At 45.5% G+C, this 22,217-nt stretch overlaps 1 protein-coding gene across 9 annotated transcripts in view; it reads left to right on the top strand.

The window, feature by feature from the left end:
* LOC100301649 (calcium-activated potassium channel subunit alpha-1) overlaps positions 1-22,217 on the top strand; it is a 208,472-nt gene that overhangs the window by 31,998 nt on the left and 154,257 nt on the right. The gene's annotated exons all lie outside the window — the stretch shown is intronic.

Raw genomic sequence — 22,217 nt, 5'->3', positions numbered from 1 at the left:
AGGGTCCTGGGGAGTCCATGTTGCGTAGTCATCTGTATGGTGTCCAAATTAGACCAGGGTCCTGGGGAGTCCATGTTGCATAGTCATCTCTATGGTGTCCAAATTAGGACCAAGTCCTGGTACTACAGTATCCATATAAGGGCAGAATCCTGGAGGGTTCATGTTTTATAGTTAGTTACCTGTATGGTGTCCATATTAGGACAGCGTCCGGGTGAATTAGTGTCTCATATTGTTATTCTGGGTTGCTTTATTTTTTCACAAGGCGTGGTACACATGAATGTCACCTGGAAAAGTTGATAAGGAATATAGAGGACTCAGAAAAAGTGGTATCCTGGAAGCGTTGAAAATCAATCAGCATGCCATTTTTATGAATATTCTTATACAAATGGCTTGAATATGCCATTTGTTCTGTGGGCCTGTTCATTTCCTGCATTAGTCATTATGAGAAGTTAATTATTGAATAAATTTGGCAAGCCACATAAGCTCACTCTCAGGGCTGCAAATGAAATACTTGCTGTATTTAAGTCGATACAAATGACAATGGAAGTTGCACATGCATGTCTGCTTGTTGTGATTTACTTGACCAGCTTTTAGGCTAAATAATGAATATTATATTTTTATCAAGAGCCTTCATCAAGAACCACCAATTACAGTGTCTCCCTCAGTCTGATGCTTTTACAGACCATAACCTAACATGGTCTCACACACAAAGAGCTACGCCGTCCATCAGTCACAACAAAGTCAGGGTGACGTCTGACAAAGTGGAGAAGTGGATCTGAGATAGGACAGTATTAAGGCCATACCCCCCCGCCCCCCATCCCATCCCGTAATACCCTTATCCTGAGAGGGAGAGCGAGAGCAAGAGAGCACAGTTGATCCGTTTACATTTTGGTGAGCCAGTGGACCTGGGTTCAAACAATATTTGAAATATTTCAAATACTTGGAGCGTTTGCTCTGGTCTGCCTCGAGTGCCAGGTAGGAGGGGGTTGCAGTTATGGATCTACTCTATTGGCCTGTTATACCAGACTAGCTCACTCAAGTACAGATAAAGTATTTTAAATTATTTTAAATAGTATTTGAAGAACCCAGATATCATCAGCCGAACCGGTGGAAGTGCTCACCAAAGTGTGTGTGTCACATGCCCCCCCCCCCCTCCTCTCCGCTCCATCCTACGTTATCCTTATTATATTGTATAGTGAGATTAAGAGAAGAGACTTAACCAGCATCAGATTAGAGAGAGGCTCCTCATTTCACTTTAACCCCGTCCCATGCCCCGAATGGCACTCTATTCCCTTTATAGTGCCCTATGTTTGACCAGGGCCCATACGGAAACCCATAGTGCACTATATAGGGAATGGTGCCATTTGGGACCCATCCTGTGTATCCTGCCAGCCCAGGCGGCCTATAATTAAGGACAGTCTTCTGTCCTCAGTCATCCTCTGCAAGGTGCAAAATCAGCTTGGCATCAGAGCGGTCGCTGTTGGCAGTACATCTTCTCCTTAAAAGGGTTGATGCCATCCTTGATGATTTGGCTATCAGTGCTTAGCAAATCTAGTTTAGGGACGGGTGATGATGGGGGAGGACTGGGGAGGTAGGTCTAATGAAATGCGTGTGTACGTTGGAGTGGTGTGCCAAGAGCTGCTGTAGGCTGGATGCAGTGTTTAAAGGGCATTATCTCCTCTGCCACCCCTCTTCATCCCCTCCAACCCCACCCTGCTCCCCAGTCCCAATTGTAGTCCAACCTCCAGCTGGCCTGGCCCACTGTACTGTCGACATTGATGGAGGGAGGCTGTCAATCATGATTTTAGCAGCATGGACCAGGAAGGAACTCTCATTTTATTCACTGTCAGAATGGTGCAGTTTCACCTAGGCTTAGTGAAGCAGAACAAAGTCACCAGCTACCCTTACTGTTGGAAACGGAGACAGAGCCTGGGGTCTATTTTCGGCTGGCGTTAAACTGGAGCTAGTGTCAATCGGCACACTCTTTGGCAATTTTGACTTGTAAAAGCCAGCGCTCTATTTTCAGAACCTGGCGCCAGGGTTGGTCATTTACCTGTCTTATATCAGCTCGCTTGCACTGAGGTCGGAGGGGTGGAAATGTTTGAGGTGTGTCCTTAAATACTTGTGCCAATTTCAACCAGTGCTAATGGTGATATTTAAGACCCGCCAAAAGCTGTAACACAATTGGTTATGGCATCCATTTTGCCAGCAGAGGTGCACAGTAGCCTCGTCAGTAGCCTTTAACCAATGTTTTATAAAAAATATCACAAGCAGCAAAACAATGAACAGGCATTCTTGTTTTTAATTTATATTGGACAAGATTTTTGCCCATGCAGCTTCTGTGAAAAGTTTGTGAAAAGGTGTCAGTGACTGTAGGAAGTCTGTTTACAATAGACAGCTTATTTTTCCTTTAGCATTTTGTAAAAAAAAATTGCATCTGTCACTTAAATTTGTTGGACCTAACTGTCAAATTGGGGGAATTCCGATCACTGTCTTTGGTGCTAAATCCGCTTGTGACCTAGGCTATTTGCCTGTTTGTTTGTTTGTTTACCTTTCATGTGGCGAAGTCACTAACAGGCAATCCCACTGGGCAAAGTCTAGTTTTGATTTACATCTGGTTGAGTGGTCAACTAACATGAATTCAACATGAAATCAATAACAAAAAATGACCATGTCATTGGATTTAGGTTAAAAGTTGGGTGGAAAAGACGAAATGTTGATTACTTTTTGCAAATCCAATTAGCTTTTAGATTTATTTGTTGTTGAATTGACATGAAACAACGTTGATTCAACCAGTTTCTGCCCAGTGAGATATCAACAGCGATGGTAGTCTAATCTTATTAGACTGTTTGAGCCATGTCCTCTTGTCCATGGCTCGAACATATAGTACATTTTCGAAATGCGATTCCAATGTGTGTAGACAAATATTTCCAAATGTGATTGGCTACATGTTTGTTATAACTAGGCCTATTGTAGTGTTATTGTATACTATTTAATAAACTATATTCAATCGATAGGATTAACATCCATGTCTCCTGCCGAAGAGCCCTTAGGCCTACGTGTGCACACATTGCCTTACGCTCGTGGAACGAGATGCGATTTTATGATATCATGCTTCTGACCCGATCCTATTTAGAAATATTGTTGTTGGCGTAAAAAAACAGATTGATAGTTTTTCAAATCAAATTAAATGAAAAACAAACTTATTACCAAGATTTACTGTCCATGGGCTTATGGTGAGACCGTACATGGCTTGAATGCAATGCAATTTCACCTTCTATTTCTGGAGAAATGCAAATATGATGTGTAATATTGTTCCATGATGTTTGTAAAACATTTGCGAGCAGTATTACGGTGAATGGAAATCCCCCCCTTCTCTTTATATTGGATCTTTATCCAGCTCCTGTGAAAAGTTTGTGTGTGTGTAAAACCCTCCATAGCCCATTGCCTTGTCTGTATTATATGACCACGGGGAGCAATTATGGTGCCTGGAACTGTGTTTCGACACAGCCTATTTAAAACAAGTTCTTGTTTCGTTTCTGCAATTTACAGTAGGCCTAGCCCCTATATCCGTGTGAATAGTATAGCCTATGCTTAACCATGTATTTCCATATTGAAGCAATGCAATTAGAACAAGGTAAACAGCATACATATTGAGAACATTTAGCAAATATGTGGTAGGCTATTTAACGAACTAGGCCATAACGGGCTAACATTCCAATCGGAGTTGATAACAACACAATAAATACACAACTTGAAGCAACCACATATTTAGCTATGAAGCATGTTCTGATTGGCCAGTGAGGTGTCTAGCCTCGACACACCCACAACTTGTTTATTCATCAAAACTTAGCCCTTTTGAGCCACCGGCAGCTTCTGCGCCTATAATTCCGGTTGTGAAAATTGCAAAAATATTTCTGACACCCCCCTGAACCTATAACGCTACCACCAGCGCTAAGAATTACCATTGCGTTAGGTTTGTTGAAATATAGCCCCTATGTCTCAGGTCATGCTGGTACTGTTTGTCCTGTCTACTAATCTGTGTGGTGGCTGGAAATAAAAGAGGATAAAGGCTCCTAAATGAGGATTTAGCCAGATAGCTTCCTAGTTCTCTCCTCTATGATAAAAACTGATTCTGAAATGGCACCCTATTCCCTACAGAGCGCACGACTTTTGACCAGAGCCCTATAGATCCTGGTCAAAAGTAGTATAGGGAATAGGGTGCCAGTTAGGATGTAGCCAAAGACAGAGCAGGAAGAGAAGTCATCTGATCGACATATCACTATGTGAATAATGTCCCTCTCTGGTTGGTTTTGGCAGCTGTGATGATTTAGAGAAAATAAGTGTCATTGTGTGTGTGTCAATGCGTGTATGTCAATGTATGTTTGTGTGTGTGTGATCATATAAGGACTAGTGTGATCTCTACGAGGGTTCCAATGCAGCTTAATAATAATAGCACAGTGGAGCCAACCGCCACTGTTTAGTGACTAGACCCTGACTGTCACCATGGCAACAACAGCTTGCCTAAGCATGGCAGATGTGTGTATTCTGTGTCAGCCTGTTTAGGGGGCAAATTAAAGCCTATTTCTGGGCCATCTGAGGGTGTATTTCGGGTCTTGAGTGCATGCGAGAATAGAATCGGATATTAATGTAACATTTCTCTCTGCGCCTCAGACAGAAACTAAAATGTCTGTTAATGTTTTGACAGCAGGAGCATGACTGACTGACTGACTGAAGAAATAGGTGTCCCCTCAGAATGCCAGTCTTATTATATCTGTTATTTTGCAGCAGGGAAGCCTGGGGCCCGTCTTTACAGATAGTAAAAGATCAAACAAGGTTTATTTGATTACTTAGCATGGAAACATATGTTTACATTGCCAAAGCAAGTGAAATAGATAATAAACAAAAGTGAAGTAAACAATAACTATTGGAAGGTAAACATTTCTCTCTCTGAGAATTATTCTCTCTCAAATCAAATTTATTTATATAGCCCTTCTTACATCAGCTGATATCTCAAAGTGCTATACAGAAACCCAGCCTAAAACCCCAAACCGCAAGCAATGCAGGTGTAGAAGCACGGTGGCTAGGAAAAACTCCCTAGAAAGGCCAAAACCTAGGAAGAAACCTAGAGAGGAACCAGGCTATGAGGGGTGGCCAGTCCTCTTCTGGCTGTGCCGGGTGGAGATTATAACAGAAAATAGCCAAGATGTTCAAATGTTCATAAATGACCAACATGGTCAAATAATAATAATCACAGTAGTTGTCGAGGGTGCAGCAAGTCAGCACCTCAAGAGTAAATGTCAGTTAGCTTTTCATAGCCAATTATTAAGAGTATCTCTACCGCTCCTGCTGTCTCTAGAGAGTTGAAAACAGCAGGTCTGGGACAGGTAGCACGTCCGGTGAACAGGTCAGGGTTCCATAGCCGCAGGCAGAACAGTTGAAACTGGAGCAGCAGCACGGCCAGGTGCACTGGGGACAGCAAGGAGTCATCATGCCAGGTAGTCCTCAGGCATGGTCCTAGGGCTCAGGTCCTCCGAGAGAGAGAAAGAAAGAGCATACTTAAATTCACACATGACACCTGATAAGACAGGAGAAGTACCCCAGATATAACAAAATTGAAATTTGCTATCGTAAATGTTAGCAACACCTCCGATTCACGGGGGATATGGTCACTAGTATAACCAGGAGGCGAGGCCTCATTTAACACAGTAAATTCATCAGCCTTAAGCCAGGCCAATCACATCAAGATTCATTTTTTTTAAATTATTATTTTTTGTTTAACTAGGCAAGTCAGTTAAGAACAAATTCTTATTTTCAATGACGGCCTAGGAACAGTGGGTTAATTGCCCGTTCAGGGACAGATTTGTACTTTGTCAGCTTGGGGGTTTGAACTTGCAACCTTCTGGTTACTAGCCAAACACTCTAACCACTAGGCTACCCTGCCGCCCCGTTATTGACTATAACTGCCTTTGAAGTGAGGGATCTAACATTAAGTAGCCCTATTTTGAGATGTGAGGTATCACGATCTCTTTCAATAATGGCAGGAATGGAGGAGGTCTTTATCCTAGTAGGTTGCTAAAGCGAACACCGCCATGCTTAGTTTTGCCCAACCTAGGACGAGGCACAGACTCAGTCTCAATGAGGATAGCTGAGCTGACTACACTGACTGTGCTAGTGGCAGACTCCACTAATAGGCCTGCACCCTATTTCATTGTGGAGCTAGAGGAGTTAGACAAGGCTCTATGTTGGTAGATAAGATGAGAGCACCCCTCCAGCTAGGATGGAGTCCGTCACTCCTCAGCAGGCCAGGCTTGTTCCTGTTTGTGGGTGAGTCCCAGAAAGAGGGCCAAATGTCTACAAATTCTATCTTTTGGGAGGGGCAGAAAACAGTTTTCAACCAGCGATTGAGTTGTGAGACTCTGCTGTAAAGCTCATCACTCCCCTAACTGGGAGGGGGCCAGAGACAATTACTCGATGCCGACACATCTTTCTAGCTGATTTACACACTGAAGCTATGTTGCGCTTGGTGACCTCTGACTGTCTCATCCTAACGTTGTTGGTGCCAACGTGGATAACAATATCTCTATACTCTCTACACTCGCCAGTTTTAGCTTTAGCCAGCACCATCTTCAGATTAGCCTTAACGTCGGTAGCCCTGCCCCCTGGTAAACAGTGATCGCTGGATGATTCGTTTTAAGTCTAATACTGCGGGTAATGGAGTCGCCAATGACTAGGGTTTTCAATTTGTCAGAGCTAATGGTGGGAAGCTTCGGCGTCTCAGACCCTGTAACGGGAGGAGTAGAGACAGGAGAAGGCTCGGCCTCAGACTCCGACTCGCTGCTTAATGGGGAAAACCGATTGAAAGATTCTGTCGGCTGAATGAGCGACACCACTTGAGCATTCCTACAGCATTTCCCTCCAGAAGCCATGAGAAAGTTGTCCTGCTGCGGGGACCGTGCGAGGGGATTTATACGTTACTATCTGTACTTACTGGAGGCACAGACGATGTTTCATCCTTTCCTACACTGAAATTACCCTTGCCTAACGATTGCGTCTGAAGCTGGGCTTGCTGCACAGCCATCCTCACCGTAAGGCGATCGTGCTCCTGTATATTATGAGTACAGCGACTGCAATTAGAAGGCATCATGTTAATGGTACTACTTAGCTTCGGCTGTTGAAGGTCATGATGAACCATGTCCAGATAAAGCGTCCGGAGTGAAAAGGTTGAATGAGAAAAGTTGAGTGAGGCAAAAACTAAAAATATAAACAGTAATTAAAAAGTAAAAAACGTAAAGTTGTCAGGTAGCAAAGTAAGGTAAGGTTGGCAACAAAAACACACAGCAACACGTAAACAAGTCTGCAAGTTGTGACCGGAAATGACGAGCGACTTGTACTTGGCTTCTCCAGTACAATCTCTCTCATTCATTCTGAATGGAGGCTAATGACTGTCCAAAGTACACTATAGTGGACTGGAAATATGATGATATTGCTAAAATAGGCAAATAATTAGTAGGAAAAACTTTGCCCCTTATTATGTTGTCAAATGTACTTAAGAGAGATGTCAATATTGCCATTAGCTAGCAAAGTTCGTAAAAAATTGCAAGCAATGCTAATGTTAGCTAGCTACAATTCAGTGATGTCCGCTCAATCTTATCTAGCTAGCTAAAGTTGTCCTGCATCTAAAGTCAATCTGGCGACATAACAAAGATGACAAAAGGTTTTCATACTAATTATTTGCCTCCTTTTGAAATGTCATCGAGTTTCAAAGCCACAGTAATGCACTTCAGACTAAATCTTCATCAGCGCCGACTGAGAATTCATTGAGTAGAACGTTCAGTTGGGCATCAATCCTAAAACAAATGTTCAAAACAATATTGTAACGAAACGTGCAGACCCATGAAAACCTTCTCCTTTTCCGATTCTCTGTAATCAACCATACTGTTGTGTATGAGTCAAGACCATTCATTAGAGGTGTCATTAAGCTGCTGTTCTCTGGGCTGAACAGGTGGCTTGTGTTTCTGTCTGTTTTGCAGTCCTGCCAGAAAACTCTGCAGGCCACTTGTAGTAAGTGACATGTTTTTATTTCCAATTTAGTATTATTCACAATGTCGATGTCATTTATTAGGCGTAGTTGAAAGACAGTTGAAATGTGTTTGTCTTTGAGTGGAGGATTTTACATTTCTGGCCGATTTGGTTTCTCAGTAAAGCATGTTTTGTCTAATGTGACAGTCCCCTGCTGAGTGACATTTAGAGAGAGGAAGAAAGAGAGAAAGGAGGAGAGAGGGAAGGAGAGCGGGAGATTGGGAGGAGAGAGAGAAAAAAAAGGCAGAAATAGGAGAGAGAATGAGGCTTGGCTGGCCACTGGGAAAGGTGTTCTATTATTGGAAGCGTAGAACTACCACTGGCACTATGACCTCGACCTTAAACCCAATCCCAGTCATGTCATGGATGTGAGAAACACATTTATACAGGCCATATGAGTGATGGTTAAGGTCATGGAAACCTACACTGTAAAAATCAACGTTTATTATGTGATTTGAGTGGACTTCAAAAGGACAAGAATTTGAGCTAATGTGTAAAAGTTTGTTTACTCAAACTCTGCTCAAAATGATCTGAATTTGAACCAACTTCCTGAGTAAAATTACAAACGTATGTTTGCTCTAAAGCACGCCCATCATTATTATATTTCCCAGCATGCTCTATTGCAGGTTATGCAAATATGGTAGAATAATTTCTCAAGTTGAAGTGAATGTTCACTTTCATTAAAGTTCAAAGTTGAGTGAACATACTATTCAACTTGAGAATGTATGTTGGTTCAGCTTTATGCCCAAATGTTGAGCAAACTCACAATCCTATTGCAGCTGGTTGCCTTACAATTGTAGTTGCATCAATATACAGTATATTTTTACAGTGTGTTGTATTGTTTAACCCTTTCTTTATTAACCTTTGAGCATTGTTTTTGTAAGCAATACTTATAAAGTATGTGGAATGTAGCTTATAGTTGAGGATGAGACAAATTATGACGTTGATCATATTCCTAGACCAGTAAATGGGGGGTCAGTGAATTGAAGCTGTGTCGATGTTATGAACAACAAAGGAGTTTCTTGTTGTTTGCTGTTTTATTTAAACATTTTATTTAACCTTTATTTAACTAGGCAAGTCAGTTAAGAACTAATTCTTATTTACAATGGTGGCCTACCCCGGCCAAACCCTGACAATGCTGGGTCAATTGTGCGCCACCCTATGGGACTCCCAATCACGGCCGGATGTGATTCAGCCTGGATTGAAACCAGTAGTGTCGCCTCTTGCACTGAGATACAGTGCCTTAGACCGCTGAGCAACTTGGGAGCCCACAGTGTAGCAGGCAGCTCCTCACACATACACACTGTCTCCCAGACACGCACACGCACACACTGGTCGACCAGAAGAGCGTTTTCATCAGAAGGACAAACGCTTCTCATCCTCAGAGAGCATGAATGACCTGCAGCTGAGAGAAAAGCACTACAAGGAGAATCTTTCAGTCTGAGGAGCAATCCGCTAGAGAGGGACAGAGCGAGCCATAGCAGAACAATCTACCCCTGACCATAGCGTCGAAATCACAGCGGGACAGACAAATGAAGAACCCCAAGCCCAGGGGATCTCACCCCCTCTGAGCATCCCCCTGTCAGCCACCCTGATAGCCCTTCTGACAACCCCCCCACACCCACTGAGGACATACACAAGACACAGATTGTACTCCTTATGGACTCAAATGGGAAATATGTACAAGAAAAAAATACTTTTTCCCAAACACAGAGTGTCTAAACTCTGGTGTCCAAACACGCAGCGCGCCCTAGACCTTCTGTCTGAGGACCAACTAGGGTCACCCAGCCACATAATAATACACACATGCACAAAAGACCTGAGAGCACAGCAGGAATGGGTGGCCACAGCACTCAAGGGAGTGATTGAAAAAGCTTTCTCCAACGCACCAGTGGTTATCTCCAGCCTGCTACCACAAAAAGACTTCCACCCTGCTACCATACAGCGGGTAAATGCAAGTATTTCCCGTGACTGTGCCTCAAAACCAAATGTTTACCTGGCCTACCACTCCACCGCCGAGAGGACCTACATCCAGACCACAACACCACCAGCCACATCCACCCCCCCAAGTCAACCATGCCCACACCCCATTTAGGGCCCCTCAGATCAGACCTATGCCCCTCCTGCCCACCCCACGTCCCCCACTCCCGCAAAGAGGGCCTCAACTTGGAAGTCACACATACACCCAGGCCGTGAGCGGGCAAACAGGCCCAACTCACACTCTTACACTAGCCCAAGCAATGGAATGTACCAGATGCTCAGCAGGCTCTGCTCACACTTACTGGCCTGAGGCTAAACCACACAGACAACAACATTGGACACTTTATAGAACAATAAACCTTCACTATCTCATCCTGGAATACCCAAGGCCTGAGATCATCTTCCTTTGGCCTAAAGAGCAGGAACCTGTACTTCATCAAAGAAATCGGAAATACAGACATTGCCATCCTACAAGAAACATGGTATAGAGGAGACGGACCCACTGGTTACCCTCTAGGTTACAGGGAGCTGGTAGTTCCATCCACCAAACTACTAGATATGAAACAGGGAAGACTCAGGGGGTATGCTTATTTGCTATAGAGAAGACCTAACTCACTCTATTAAATTAATCAAAACAGGAACATTTTACATTTGGCTAGAAATTCAAAAGAAATTATCTTAACAGAGAAAAATGTCCTCCTGTGTGCTACCTATATCCCCCCACTAGAATCACCATACTTTACTGAAGACTGATTTCCCTCTCCAGGATGGAGAAGCTATCATTTCCAGGCCCAGGGACATGTACTAGTCTGTGGCGACCTAAATGCCAGAACCGGACAAGAACCTGCCACCCTCAGCACACAGGGGGACAAACACCTGCCTGGAGGTGACAGCATTCCCTCCCCCATATGCCCGCCTAGGCACAACTATGACAACATAACCAACAAAAACGGGTCACAACTCCTGCAGCTCTGTCGCACGCTGGGTATGTACATAGTCAACGGTAGGCTTCGAGGGGACTCCTATGGTAGGTACACCTATAGCTCATCTCTTGGCAGTAGTACTGTAGACTACTTTATCACTGACCTCAACCCAGAGTCTCTCAGAGCATTCACAGTCAGCCCACTGACACCCCTATCATATCACAGAAAAATCACAGTCTACTTGAACAGAGCAATACTCAATCATGAGGCATCAAAGCCAAAGGAACTGAGTAATATTAAGAAATGCTATAGATGGAAGAAATGTAGTATGGAAACCTACCAAAAAACAATTAGGCAACAACAAATTCAACCCTTTTAGACAACTTCCTGAACAAAATGTTCCACTGTAATAGTGAAGGTGTAGACTTGGCAGTAGAAAATCTTAACAGTATATTTGACCTCTCAGCTTCCCTATCAAATAAAAAAAATTCAAACAGAAAACCAAAGAAAACGAACAACAATGACAAATGGTTTGATGAAGAATGCAAAAACCTAAGAAAGAAATGGAGAAACCTGTCAACCAAAAACGTAGAGACCCAGAACCTGAGTCTACGCTTTCACTATGGTTAATCACTAAAACAATACAGAAATACACTACGGAAAAAGAAGGAACAGCACATCAGAAATCAGCTCAATGTAATTGAAGAATCCATATAATCTAACCACTTCCGGGAAAATTGGAAAATACTTAACAAATAAAAACACAAATAATTATCTATCCAAAATGGAGATGTATGGGTGAACCACTTCTCCAATCTTTTTGTCTCTATAACAAAGAAAAAACAGCAAGAACATATACATGATCAAATACAGATCTTAGAATCAACTATTAAATACTACCAGAACCCACTGGATTCTCCAATTACCTTGAATGAACTACAGGACAAAATAAAAACCCTCCAACCCAAAAAGGCCTGTGGTGTTGATGGTATCCTCAATGAAATGATCAAATATACAGACAACAAATTCCAATTGGCTACACTAAAACTCTTTAACATCATCCTTAGCTCTGACATATTTGGAACCAAGGACTGATCACAGAGACAAATTTGACCCCAATAACTATCGTGGGATATGCGTCAACAGCAACCTTGGGAAAATCCTCTGCATTATCATTAACAGCAGACTCATACATTTCCTCAGGGAAAACAATGTACTGAGCGAATGTCAAATTGGCTTTTTACCAAATGATTGTACGACAGACCACGTATTCACCCTGCACACCCTAATTAACAACCAAACAAACCAAAACCAAAGCAAAGTCTTATCATGCTTTGTTGATTTAAAAAAAGCATTCGACTCAATTTAGCATGAGGGTCTGCTATACAGATTGATGGAAAGTGGTGTTGGGGGAAAACATATAACATGTGTGTGGTTAAAATTGGCCCAAAAAATTTGGCAAAACACACACATTTCTTCCCACAGGGCCGTGGGGTGAGACAGGGATGCAGCTACTGACCCACCCTATTCAATATAAATATCAATGAATTGGCGAGGGCACTAGAACAATCTGCAGCACCCGGCCTCACCCTACTAGAATCTGAAGTCAAATGTCTACTGTTTGCTGATGATCTGGTGTTTATGTCGCCAACCAAGGAGGGCCTACAGCAGCACCTAGATGTTCTGCACAGATTCTGCCAGACCTCAGCCCTGACAGTAAATCTCAGTAAGACCAAAATAATGGTGTTCCAAAAAAGGTCCAGTTGCCAGGACCACAAATACAAATTACATCTAGACACAGTTGCCCTAGAGCACACAAAAAAACTATACATACCTTGGCCTAACATCAGCGCCACAGGTAACTTCCACAAAGCTGTGAACGATCTGAGAGACAAGGCAAGAAGGGCATTCTATGCCATCAAAAGGAACATAAAATTTGACATACCAATTAGGATCTAGCTAAAAATACTTGAATCAGTTATAGAACCCATTTCCCTTTATGGTTGTGAGGTCTGGGGTCCGCTCACCAACCAATAATTCACAAAATGGGACAAACACCAAATTGACACTGAATTCTGCAAAAATATAATCTGTGTACAACGTTAAACACCTAATAATGCATGTAGAGCAGAATTAGGCCAATACCCATCTAATTATCAAAATCCAGAAAAGAGATGTTACATTTTACAACCACCTAAAAGGAAGTGATTCCCAAACCTTCCATAACAAAGCCATCACCTAGATGATCCTGGAGATGAGTCCCCTAAGCAAGCTGGTCCTTGGGCTCTGTTCACAAACAGACCTCAGGACAGCAACACAATTAGACCCAACCAAATCATGAGAAAACAAAAAGATAATTAATTGACACATTGGAAAGAATTAACCAAAAACTGAGCAAACTGGAATGCTATTTGGCCCTAAACAGAGAGTACACCGTGGCAGAATATCTGACCACTGTGACTGACCCAAACTTAAGGAAAGCCTTCACTATGTACAGACTCATTGAGCATAGCCTTGCTATTGAGAAAGGCCGCAGTAGGCAGACCTGGCTCTCAAGAGAAGACAGGCTATGTGCACACTGCCCACAAAATGAGGGGGAAACTGAACTTCCTAACCCCCTGCCAAATGTATGACCATATTAGAGACACATATTTCCCTCAGAATACACAGATCCACAAATAATTCAAATCCCCTCCGATTTTGATAAATTCCCATATCTACTGGGTGAAATACCACAGTGTGCCATCCCACTAGCAAGATTTATGACCTGCTGCCACAAGAAAAGGGCAACCAGTGAAGAACAAACACCATTGTAAATACAACCAATATTTATGTTTATTTATTTTCCCTTTTGTACTTTAACCATTTGCACATCGTTATAACACTATATATTTACATAATATAACATTTGTAATGTCTTTATTATTTTGTAACTTCTGTGAGTATAATGTTAACTGTTTATTTGTTATTGTTTATTTCACTTTGTATATTATCTTTTTAACTTGCTTTGGCAATGTTAACATATTCTTCCCATGCCAATAAAGCACCTTGAATTGAATTGACAGGGGGGGGGGGGGGGGGGGGGGGGGGGGGGGGGGGGGGGGGGGGGGGGGGGGGGGGGGGGGGGGGGGGGGGGGGGGGGGGGGGGGGGGGGGGGGTGAGAGAGCGTGACACTCTATAGCACTATTGCAAAGAGAAACATCCTTTGTGTCATTGGAAAGTAATGGGAGGGGAAACTCAGCGTTACCTGAAGAGAGATGGTAGATGATACAACTGAAATGGGTTGTTATCATCAAACCATCTATGTTCCATTCATCTCAGTACAAAGTCACCATAACAACACTCTCCTCTCCTTGATGAGTCAGGCAATGCTGAGTTTACCATCTTGCTCTTATCCTGCTCTCCCCTCCCCTCTTCTCTCCTCCCCTCCCCTCTTCTCTCCTGCCCTCCCCTCTTCTCTCCTGCCCTCCCATCTTCTCTCCTGCCCTCCCCTCTCCTCTCCTGCCCTCCCCTCTCCTCTCCTGCCCTCCCCTATCCTCTCCTGCCCTCCCCTCTCCTCTCCTGCCCTCCCCTCTCCTCTCCTGCCCTCCCCTCTCCTCTCCTGCCCTCTCCTCTTCTCTCCTGCCCTCTCCTCTTCTCTCCTGCCCTCTCCTCTTCTCTCCTGCCCTCTCCTCTTTCCTGCCCTCTCCTCTTCTCTCCTGCCCTCCCCTCGCCTCTCCTGCCCTCCCCTCTCCTCTCCTGCCCTCCCCTCTCCTCTCCTGCCCTCCCCTCTCCTCTCCTGCCCTCCGCTCTCCTCTCCTGCCCTCCCCTCTCCTCTCCTGCCCTCTCCTCTCCTCTCCTGCCCTCTCCTCTTCTCTCCTGCCCTCTCCTCTTCTCTCCTGCCCTCCCCTCTCCTCTCCTGCCCTCCCCTCTCCTCTCCTGCCCTCCCCTCTCCTCTCCTGCCCTCCCCTCTCCTCTCCTGCCCTCCCCCCTCCTCTCCTGCCCTCCCCTCTCCTGCCCTCCCCTCTCCTCTCCTCTCCTGCCCTCCCCTCTCCTCTCCTCTCCTGCCCTCCCCTCTCCTCTCCTCTCCTCTCCTGCCCCCCCTCTCCTCTCCTGCCCTCCCCTCTCCTCTCCTGCCCTCCCCTCTCCTCTCCTGCCCTCTCCTCTCCTCTCCTGCCCTCTCCTCTTCTCTCCTGCCCTCTCCTCTTCTCTCCTGCCCTCCCCTCTCCTCTCCTGCCCTCCCCTCTCCTCTCCTCTCCTGCCCTCCCCTCTCCTCTCCTCTCCTGCCCTCCCCTCTCCTCTCCTCTTCTCTCCTGTCCTCTCCTCTCCTGCCCTCCCCTCTCCTCTCCTGCCCTCCCCTCTCCTCTCCTCTCCTGCCCTCCCCTCCCCTCCCCTCTCCTCTCCTCTCCTGCCCTCCCCTCTCCTCTCCTGCCCTCTCCTCTTCTCTCCTGCCCTCTCCTCTTCTCTCCTGCCCTCTCCTCTTCTCTCCTGCCCTCTCATCTCCTCTCCTCTCCTCTCCTCTCCTCTCCTCTCCTCTTCTCTCCTGCCCTCCCCTCTTCTCTCCTCTCCTCTTCTCTCCTCTCCTCCCCTCTCCTCTCCTGCCCTCCCCTCTCCTCTCCTGCCCTCCCCTCTCCTCTCCTGCCCTCCCCTCTCCTCTCCTCTCCTGCCCTCCCCTCTCCTCTCCTCTCCTGCCCTCCCCTCTCCTCTCCTGCCCTCCCCTCTCCTCTCCTGCCCTCTCCTCTCCTGCCCTCTCCTCTCCTGCCCTCTCCTCTCCTCTCCTCTCCTGCCCTCCCCTCTCCTGCCCTCCCCTCCCCTCCCCTCCCCTCTCCTCTTCTCTCCTGCCCTCCCCTCTCCTCTCCTGCCCTCCCCTCTCCTCTCCTGCCCTCCCCTCTCCTCTCCTGCCCTCTCCTCTTCTCTCCTGCCCTCTCCTCTTCTCTCCTGCCCTCTCCTCTTCTCTCCTGCCCTCTCCTCTTTCCTGCCCTCTCCTCTTCTCTCCTGCCCTCCCCTCGCCTCTCCTGCCCTCCCCTCTTCTCTCCTGCCCTCCCCTCTCCTCTCCTGCCCTCCCCTCCCCTCCCCTCTCCTCTTCTCTCCTGCCCTCCCCTCTCCTCTCCTGCCCTCCCCTCTCCTCTCCTGCCCTCCCCTCTCCTCTCCTGCCCTCTCCTCTTCTCTCCTGCCCTCTCCTCTTCTCTCCTGCCCTCTCCTCTTCTCTCCTGCCCTCTCCTCTTCTCTCCTGCCCTCTCCTCTTTCCTGCCCTCTCCTCTTCTCTCCTGCCCTCCCCTCGCCTCTCCTGCCCTCCCCTCTTCTCTCCTGCCCTCCCCTCTCCTCTCCTGCCCTCCCCTCTCCTCTCCTGCCCTCCCCTCTCCTCTCCTGCCCTCCTCTCTCCTCTCCTGCCCTCCCCTCTCCTCTCCTGCCCTCCCCTCTCCTCTCCTGCCCTCTCCTCTTCTCTCCTGCCCTCCCCTCTCCTCTCCTGCCCTCCCCTCTCCTCTCCTGCCCTCCCCTCTCCTCTCCTGCCCTCCCCTCTCCTGCCCTCCCCTCTCCTCTCCTGCTCTCCCCTCCCCTCTCCTCTCCTGCCCTCCCCTCTCCTCTCCTGCCCTCCCCTCTCCTCTCCTGCCCTCTCCTCTCCTCTCCTGCCCTCTCCTCTTCTCTCCTGCCCTCTCCTCTTCTCTCCTGCCCTCCCCTCTCCTCTCCTCTCCTGCCCTCCCCTCTCCTCTCCTGCCCTCCCCTCTCCTCTCCTCTCCTGCCCTCCCCTCTCCTCTCCTCTCCTGCCCTCCCCTCTCCTCTCCTCTCCTGTCCTCTCCTCTCCTGCCCTCCCCTCTCCTCTCCTGCCCTCCCCTCTCCTCTCCTCTCCTGCCCTCCCCTCTCCTGCCCTCCCCTCTCCTGCCCTCCCCTCCCCTCCCCTCTCCTCTCCTCTCCTGCCCTCCCCTCTCCTCTCCTGCCCTCTCCTCTTCTCTCCTGCCCTCTCCTCTTCTCTCCTGCCCTCTCCTCTTCTCTCCTGCCCTCTCATCTCCTCTCCTCTCCTCTCCTCTCCTCTCCTCTCCTCTCCTCTCCTCTCCTCTCCTCTCCTCTCCTCTCCTCTCCTGCCCTCCCCTCTTCTCTCCTCTCCTCTTCTCTCCTCTCCTGCCCTCCCCTCTCCTGCCCTCCCCTCTCCTCTCCTGCCCTCCCCTCTCCTCTCCTCTCCTGCCCTCCCCTCCCCTCTCCTCTCCTCTCCTGCCCTCCCCTCTCCTCTCCTGCCCTCCCCTCTCCTCTCCTGCCCTCTCCTCTCCTCTCCTGCCCTCTCCTCTTCTCTCCTGCCCTCTCCTCTTCTCTCCTGCCCTCCCCTCTCCTCTCCTGCCCTCCCCTCTCCTCTCCTCTCCTCTCCTGCCCTCCCCTCTCCTCTCCTGCCCTCCCCTCTCCTCTCCTGCCCTCCCCTCTCCTCTCCTGCCCTCCCCTCTCCTCTCCTGCCCTCCCCTCTCCTCTCCTCTCCTGTCCTCTCCTCTCCTGCCCTCCCCTCTCCTCTCCTGCCCTCCCCTCTCCTCTCCTGCCCTCCCCTCTCCTGCCCTCCCCTCCCCTCCCCTCTCCTCTCCTGCCCTCCCCTCTCCTCTCCTGCCCTCTCCTCTTCTCTCCTACCCTCTCCTCTTCTCTCCTGCCCTCTCCTCTTCTCTCCTGCCCTCTCCTCTTCTCTCCTGCCCTCCCCTCTCCTCTCCTCTCCTCTTCTCTCCTGCCCTCCCCTCTTCTCTTCTCTCCTCTTCTCTCCTCTCCTGCCCTCTCCTCTCCTGACTCTTGGCTCTACAGGGTAGTAGTGCTGCTGGCATATGTAGTGGAGAGTGGAGCCATCATTGGTGTCACACATAGTCACCAGCTTCAGTGCCCTTTGGTGTTGGAGATAAGGCGATGTGCCACCTGTGGCCTCTGATGCCAGTGGGATTGGAAAGTGTGTGTGTGTATATGTGCGTGCTTCTGTTTGCCCGTCCCTGCGTGCGTGTGTTTATGTGTGTACACATGCAGACGTGCATGTGACTTTCAGCTCTCTAACTGCTCCTGGCCTTCCTCCCACCACAGTGCAAATAAACCCCTAGTGCCCAGCTAGTACCACCACTGTGTGTCAACCCTCCCCAGTCTGCTATTTTAGGTTGGTGGCAGCTGCCTGGACTGGTCTGTTGTCTTAGGGAAAACAATTCCATATGGGGCACAATCCCTGGGTTGCCATCACTGTCTTTTCCTCCTTAACGCATATAATTATCTCAATTCAAAGTTGTATCCTATAATACTGTATCTGTTTGTTTTTATGTAAAGAAAGCTCTTCTTCATAGTATATTTTTCCTACTGATGCGGTAGCTGTGAATAGTAGCTGCGGTTATTAGTATTTCTCACCTATATTTAATATGTTGGCTATTTCTTGATGTCAGTCCTATTTTGTGGCATAACTCTCAGATCGACCCTACAAAGACACAGTCGGGCAGTGACTTGTTTTTCTGACACATTTAGATTTATAAACGCTGCATTTCTGGAAAAAAAACTGCACACACACAAAAATATTGAGATTGATCACTTTGGCGCACGCCATACAGTATTATAATTTCGCCAGAAAAACACAGAAAAATGATTCACCTTTTATGGTGACAACAACGCTCTTATTTGCTGTATACCTAACAAAGTATTGTAATCAGGACAAGACAGTATCTAAAGGAAAAAGCAGTGTGTTGATTAAATGTCTTTGGAGGTCTTGACAGAATGTTTTCTTTTGCAGTGACATTTGCTGTGTGTCCATTTCTCTGAAAGACAAAAATATTTCCAAATGGTTGTGGATTTGTAAACAGATCATTTGAATTCAATAATTTTTGCATTTACTTTTCCTCGAACCTAAATATGCTGCACTGCCCGCGAATTCTGAGACATTGCCTACACACTTCACCTATTAAATTCTACTGTATATTATAAACTGTGCTCCCTTTCGGATGCATAGAGCAACACTAGATATTATAATAGCCTATTTAATAGGCCCAAATAAATGAGAGATGCGCATGGTAATTTGTTGTATGGCTACTTTGGGAATATGAACTCATCATGGCCATAAAAGGTGAGGAATTTATTCTGCAATAGTTATTATTTTTGTATTATGACATACAGTGCATTCGGAAAGTTTTCGGACCCTTTGACATTTTCCACATTTTGTTACGTCACAGCCTTACACACAATACCTCATTATGACAAAATAAAAATAGGATTTTAGACATTTTTGCAAATGTAAACAAAATAAAAAACGAAATATCACATATACAGTGCCTTGCGAAAGTATTCGGCCCCCTTGAACTTTGACCTTTTGCCACATTTCAGGCTTCAAACATAAAGATATAAAACTGTATTTTTTTGTGAAGAATCAACAACAAGTGGGACACAATCATGACGTGGAACGACATTTATTGGATATTTCAAACTTTTTTAACAAATCAAAAACTGAAAAATTGGGCGTGCAAAATTATTCAGCACCCTTAAGTTAATACTTTGTAGCGCCACCTTTTGCTGCGATTACAGCTGTAAGTCGCTTGGGGAATGTCTCTATCAGTTTTGCACATCGAGAGACTGACATTTTTTCCCATTCCTCCTTGCAAAACGGCTCGAGCTCAGTGAGGTTGGATGGAGAGCATTTGTGAACAGCAGTTTTCAGTTCTTTCCACAGATTCTCGATTGGATTCAGGTCTGGACTTTGACTTGGCCATTCTAACACCTGGATATGTTTATTTTTGAACCATTCCATTGTAGATTTTGCTTTATGTTTTGGATCATTGTCTTGTTGGAAGACAAATCTCCGTCCCAGTCTCAGGTCTTTTGCAGACTCCATCAGGTTTTCTTCCAGAATGGTCCTGTATTTGGCTCCATCCATCTTCCCATCAATTTTAACCATCTTCCCTGTCCCTGCTGAAGAAAAGCAGGCCCAAACCATGATGCTGCCACCACCATGTTTGACAGTGGGGATGGTGTGTTCAGGGTGATGAGCTGTGTTGCTTTTACGCCAAACATAACGTTTTGCATTGTTGCCAAAAAGTTCAATTTTGGTTTCATCTGACCAGAGCACCTTCATCCACATGTTTGGTGTGTCTCCCAGGTGGCTTGTGGCAAACTTTAAACAACACTTTTTATGGATATCTTTAAGAAATGGCTTTCTTCTTGCCACTCTTCCATAAAGGCCAGATTTGTGCAATATGACTGATTGTTGTCCTATGGACAGAGTCTCCCACCTCAGCTGTAGATCTCTGCATCTCTGATCAGTCTTCTCCTTGTATGAGCTGAAAGTTTAGAGGGACGGCCAGGTCTTGGTAGATTTGCAGTGGTCTGATACTCCTTCCATTTCAATATTATCGCTTGCACAGTGCTCCTTGGGATGTTTAAAGCTTGGGAAATCTTTTTGTATCCAAATCCGACTTTAAACTTCTTCACAACAGTATCTCGGACCTGCCTGGTGTGTTCCTTGTTCTTCATGATGCTCTCTGCGCTTTTAACGGACCTCTGAGACTATCACAGTGCAGGTGCATTTATACAGAGACTTGATTACACACAGGTGGATTGTATTTATCCTCATTAGTCATTTAGGTCAACATTGGATCATTCAGAGATCCTCACTGAACTTCTGGAGAGAGTTTGCTGCACTGAAAGTAAAGGGGCTGAATAATTTTGCACGCCCAATTTTTCAGTTTTTGATTTGTTCAAAAAGTTTGAAATATCCAATAAATGTCGTTCCACTTCATGATTGTGTCCCACTTGTTGTTGATTCTTCACAAAAAAATACAGTTTTATATCTTTATGTTTGAAGCCTGAAATGTGGCAAAAGGTCGCAAAGTTCAAGGGGGCCGAATACTTTCGCAAGGCACTGTATATGCCTATTTCTAATCATTTTTGAATGCTAAAATAAAATGTAACGATTTAATGCTGTTCTCACTAATGGTCAATTATTGTTATTATATTTAAATAAATGTTTCTTTGTTACGAATAAGAGTGTCATCATATATTCCTGCACAAGGCTACTAGGCCACTTTAATCTTCTTGCAATGCAATAATTCAACCACTATAAACTGTGATTACACACGGGCTAAAGTTTGTGGGAGGATAAGAACAAACTCACTTCAACTTCCGTTTTAATAAATGCTATTTTTTGGGGGTCATATTTTGTGCATACGCATCAAAACACACACACACACACGTGTAATAGTAGCTGTTAACAAGCAAGGTGGCTTCCTGATTCAGAAGCTGTCATCCTCCTTCTAACGCATTGCCACTTTACACCAAACTGATGAGCTTTTCCCAAAGCAAGTCTGAATTGAATTAACACTGCGATCACTTTAAGATTATAAATAACTTTAGAGTCTGTGTGTGTTTGTACCAGTGTTAATATACATTCTGTTGTGTCATTATTCCATTTAGGGTACATAACTGTCTTAGCTCTGTCAAGATTCTGTCAGCCTATTTGGTTAATTGCAATCAAGCTAAAAACTTAACTATAAAGTTCCTTTAGAATAAGTACTTCTATTGAGTATGATATATGAACTGATATATTCTATTTAAGTTAAAGCTGTTTTATATCTTGAAGTCTTTAATTCTGAGATGCTTAATCTCTCGGACTGATAGTAGTGTGATGTATTAGAACATTATACATTCTCAACAGAATAGGGTGCCATTTGGGACACAGTCCTAGTCAGCTCCCTCACTGTACACTGTGTGACACTGCGTGACCTTAGCCAAACAAAGTGTATTGTGTTTCAGGCTCTGAGTAGTTACAGTGTTACACCACCACATGAAATACAAACTGAACCGTTCAAGATATCAGCCAAAGCTTTGATTGAGCGTCCAATTTTTAAGTGCTTCAAGATTTCTGCATCACTTACTGTAAGTTAAGGGCAATCTGTCAAAATGACACACAAAATGTATTCAATGCCAAATAATGAATAGGTTGGTTTTGTTGAATACATTTGGACAGAGTCCAGTCAAGTAATGCTTTAAGGTTCTGGTTGAGGTGTTCCATTCAGGCTGCATTTACCTGAAAAAGAAAGAGAAAGAGAAGAAAGAAAATATTTTTGTTGGAAATGTATGTTAACCTTTTACTGTAGTGGGCTAAATCAGGGTCACACAGAGTGTTTCTTGGTAGTCTTAAACAAATCTAAATTGAAACAAAAGTATACACCACACACATGGTTATGGGCTTAAAAAGAAGTCACCTGTATGTACCATGTCAGATATAGCGTTGAAATGTATAACATTTTGAGTTTGCTTCCCATTATTACA

This window comes from Oncorhynchus mykiss, chromosome 23, assembly GCF_013265735.2.
Source record: "Oncorhynchus mykiss isolate Arlee chromosome 23, USDA_OmykA_1.1, whole genome shotgun sequence".
NCBI classification, from domain to species: domain Eukaryota; kingdom Metazoa; phylum Chordata; class Actinopteri; order Salmoniformes; family Salmonidae; genus Oncorhynchus; species Oncorhynchus mykiss.
This window is presented reverse-complemented; position numbering and strand designations above follow the sequence as displayed.